Source organism: Sceloporus occidentalis, unplaced genomic scaffold (genome assembly GCF_023333645.1).
Source record: "Sceloporus occidentalis isolate IW3139 unplaced genomic scaffold, rSceOcc1.0.p SCAF_2, whole genome shotgun sequence".
Lineage (NCBI taxonomy): Eukaryota > Metazoa > Chordata > Lepidosauria > Squamata > Phrynosomatidae > Sceloporus > Sceloporus occidentalis.
Genome location: NW_028316982.1, coordinates 95,333 through 100,128, shown reverse-complemented (window position 1 = coordinate 100,128; position 4,796 = coordinate 95,333).

Genomic DNA, 4,796 nt, shown 5'->3' with positions numbered 1-4,796 from the left:
AAAATGAGAATATAAAAGGTATAGTAATTCTTATAAATTAGAAAGGACGGGGAAAAGATATATAAAATATATATATATACATATACTATTATTTTGTAACAGTCTCAATACTTTTTTAAGGAATATCCTTTCCTTGAGGGAATTACTGATTTATAGCCGGTACATTAGATATTATACCTATTATTTTACATCTCAACTAAGATAAGTTCACATATTGATTAAATCAGATTAACTAAAACGTATAATGGAAGTAATTAAGCATTGGCCCATAGAGAATAATTATACACATATGTATATATAAAGATAATTTATATTTAAGTTGAAACACAGGACAGGTAATGCGAAGAAGCAGACGATAGAGACTGCTATAAGTAAAGAAATCCTTTGGAGTAAAAGCTCAAACAATTGTCAAGCGAAAATAATACAGATGGGATGGGGGGAAGGAGGGGTTTTTCTCTTTTATTAAATATTACACTTTTGTTGTCGGGGATTATTACACTCTTCTTGTTTATATCTTTTGTTAGTTGCTTTTCAGTATATAATATGATATATAAGATTGGTGAGGATATATAATAACGAATAACTTGATTGTAATTTTCGATGTATGTTCAATAAAAATATTTTAAAAAAAAGAAAGAAAGAAATTGGCTTTGATCCTCAGGGTTAGGTTTTCAGCCTTAGGGTTAGGCTTAGGGTGAGGGTTAGTCCTCCCTAGGGTTAAGGTAAGGAAAGCCCAGGGTGAGGGTGAGCAAACACGAGGGTAAATTTAAGTAAATCCTAGGGTTAGGGTTCTGGAGTTAGGGGTTGACTGTTAGAGCTAGGGTTTCTTCTCTGGAACTAGGGTTCAAGTTCTAGAACTAGGGTTCTAGAACCAGGGGTCAGGGTTCAAGGGTCAGGGGTCCCTTATATCTCTACAATCTGTGAAGTCAAAGGCTTTCTTGTGCGGCAACCATAGTTTTTTATGGGTTTTTGGGGCTATGTGTCATGTTCTAGAAGAGTTTCCTCCTGATCTTTCACCAGGATCTCTGAAGATGCCAGTAAGAGATGCTGGCGAAACATCAGGAAGAAACCTTTCTAGAACATAGCAGATAGCCCCAAAACCAACAAAAACTTATCTCTAGGATCGTATGTATTCCTCCATTGGAGAAGAAGGGGATGGACTGGATCTCTAAGTCTCTATCTATTCCTGCATGACATAAGAAGGGTCTGGACTGGATGTCCCATGGGGCCCCTTCCATCCCGAGGACTCTATGTATTCCTGTATGGCAGAAGAAGGGGCTGGATTGGATGGCCCTTGGGGGTCCCTTCCGTCTCTAGGACTCTATGTATTCCTGCATGGCAGAAGAAGCGGCGGGATTGGATGGCCCTTGGGGTCCCTTCCATCTCTCGGACTCTATGTATTCCTGCAGGGCAGAAGAAGCGGCTGGATTGGATGACCCTTGGGGGTCCCTTCCATCTCTAGGACTCTATGTATTCCTGGATGGCAGAAGAAGGGGCTGGATCGGATGGCCCTTGGGGGTCCCTTCTGTCTCTAGGACTCTACGTATTCCTCCATGGCAGAAGAAGGGTCTGGACTGGGTGGCCCTTGGGGTCCCTTCCATCTCTAGGACTCTATGAATTCCTGCATGGCAGAAGAAGGGGCTGGACTGGATGGTCATTGGGGGTCCCTTCCATCTCTAGGACTATATGTATTCCTGCAGGGCAGAAGAAGGGGCAGGACTGGTTGGCCCTTGGGGGTCCATTCCATCTCTAGCACTCTATATATACCTGCATAGGAGAAGAAGGGGATGGATTGGATGGCCCTTGGGTCGCTTCCATCTCTCGGACTCTATGTATTCCTGCAGGGCAGAAGAAGGGGCTGGATTGGATGGCCCTTGGGGGTCCCTTCCGTCTCTAGGCCTCTATGTATTCCTGCATGGCAAAAGAAGGGGCTGTATTGGATGGCCCTTGGTGTCCCTTCCATCTTTAGGACTCTATGTATTCCTGTATGGCAGAAGAAGGTGCTGGACTGGGTGGCCCTTGGGGCTCCCTTCCATCTCTAGGACTCTATATGTATTCCTCCATGGCAGAAGAAGCGGCTGGATTGGATGGCCCTTGGGGTCCCTTCCATCTCTAGCACTCTATATGTATTCCTGCATGGCAGAAGAAGGGGCTGGATCGGATGGCCCTTGGGGCTCCCTTCCATCTCTAGGACTCTATGTATTCCTGTATGGCAGAAGAAGGGGCTGGATCGGATGGCCCTTGGGGTCCCTTCCATCTCTAGGAGTCTATGTATTCCTGTATGGCAGAAGAAGGGGCTGGACTGGATTGCCCTTGGGGGTTCCTTCCATCTGTAGGACTCTATGAATTCCTTCAGGGCAATGTGTGTGTGTATATATATGTATTGTGTATGTATGCACACACACACACACAGATATGTGTGTGTGTGTGTGTGTGTGTGTGTGTGTGTGTGTGTGTGTTTCCTGGGAGCGGGTCTTTTGGAAAGCTGTTGACTCTTAATGGAAATCCTGGGGGAAAACTCATTGTAAAATGTGTTTGTGTTACATTTGGAGGAGGAAATGCCTTCAGTGTTCATAACAAGGAGGAAAAACCCACAATTTTCAAATCAGGAATTCTTTTTTATTGTTGAATTGGTCCTCAAGGAAGGAATAGTGTTATGACTGCAAAATGAGGCCTGGATTTGGGGAGACAAAAGTCCAAGAAAAAAAAATTAATTAAATTAAAAACTACATTGGTCCATGAAGAAACTCAACGGAAATGGATAATCTAAGATTTGAACTCGTGACTCAGAAAACATTATTTTTATGGGTTTACGTGTGTTTTTTAGGGGCGTTTTGGATCAGAGGAAAGTAAAGACGTTGCTGTTCTTCCCGATCTGCCAGGGGTCCATCGAATAGAAGTGGATCATGATCCTTTGGAAAGAAAAGGGAAAATTAATTAATTCATTACGGTGTTTGTGTGTGTGTGTATAGATATATATAGGGGATCCCAGAGGCTGTCTATTCTGACCCCTGCAGAGGTTTATAATAATCATCAAAGTAATCATATTTATTCTAATGAAACCATTAAGGAAAAGAGGAAATGTGGATCATCATCACCACCATTACCATTATTGTAATCTATATAAATATTTTATTCTTTAATATAAATTATCTATATAAATATATAAAATATATAAATATATAAATAATCTATATAAATATTGTATTATTTAATCTCTAAATATTTATATATTATATCAAATTATCTATGTAATTATATTTATCCTCCTGCAGAGCATGCTTCGGGCCCCACCGGAGGGAGAGCGAGGGGACGCGCCCCTGGCGCCGTGGGGGACGCCGTGGGGACCCGCCATCTTGCTCCTAGACTTTTATTTTAAAAACCCTAAAATAAAATAAAATCCCCAGATCAAACAACAGAATTAAATAGTTTTCAGGGCCACCATGTATTTGTTTATTTTAGTTTATTATTTTATTATCTAATTTTATTTAATTTGTTTTTTTTTTAAAAAACCACCCCGATAAATAGCTTCCCTGCTTAAATGAGAAAAGCCCCCTGAACCCAAAGAGACCCCTCCCTTTGCAGAAGGGCACCTTTGGGATTAACTGGAAGATGCCTCTTCCAGTCAGCCTCCAAGGTTCTCCGGACCCCTCTCCCTTCTCATCCTGAAAGCCCTGGCAGGCCCCTCTGGCGACCAAGACGGCCGGCCTCCGTGGCGTTCCCCGCGACGGCAGGGGCGCCTTTCCTCGCTCCCCTCCAGCGTGGCTCTTGGCATCCTCCGCCAGGAATGGCTCTCTGTGGTCCGCATCGGGCAAACCTTTCTCTGGGCAGAAAGAGAAAGAGGCAGAGGCCGGACTGCAGACTCCTCCTTTGAAGGAAGTCCCTTTAAAATCCAGCCTTCCAGGAGCACCTTTGCTGACTGGACCTGCATGGCAGCAGGAGGGGTTGGGGAGGATTTCTTCTGGGGCTCCCCTCCGACCCCAGCGCCCCCAAACTGGAAGTAGAGCCTTTTGCTGTCCCTGGCCATTCGTTCTCTAAGCTGCAACTGGACCTTTTGGAAGAGAGACAGTGGGAAGAACGGAGATGGGAAAGGGAAACAGCTGGACTGGGGTGCGTTCTCTAATCGGAATCCATGGGCAGAAATACGGGGAGGGATTCCGGGTTTCCTGGTGCGCTGCATGTCTAGACAGGGTCCCGTCGTAGTTAGAATTAGGCCAAGAGCACTGGCTAGCAATGAAGGTTAGGAGGTCAGTGAGGAAAGGGTTTCTGTGCAGTAGTCCAAACCAGGCTTCTCTGAACATGGTGCTTAACATCGCCTGGGTTCCTTCTCTGCCCTTCGGGAGGGAGGATGACCCTCCCTCATTTTAAAAGACATGGTTTAGATGGGGGGGGGTGGTGGCTTATAGAGCCTGAGCTAAATCCAATGCGTTCTTGTCTAGAGCAGGCCAATGTTCATGGGAGGAGGAGGCAGGTAAGGACAGGGTAATGTCTGAGGCCGTGAGAGTGGCACCCAAGGGGCCTTGGTCAAAACGGGAGGAACCCACTGAGCAAGATGTTAAGGCTAGGGGCTAAGGAGAACAGCCAGGGCACCCCTTTGTCACCCCACAGCTGTACGCTGAACCTTTTTTTTTCTCCCCTTCTCTTTGTCCCTATGCCTCGAGAGAGAGCTGCATCCCATCCAGGCAGAGAAGACGGCAAGGAAGGGTCCAGCCGAGGAGGAGGAAGACCCCGACCAATCAGTAGCAGCAATGGATGATGGAAGAGACAGTCTCCACTGGACTCGATTCTTTACTCAA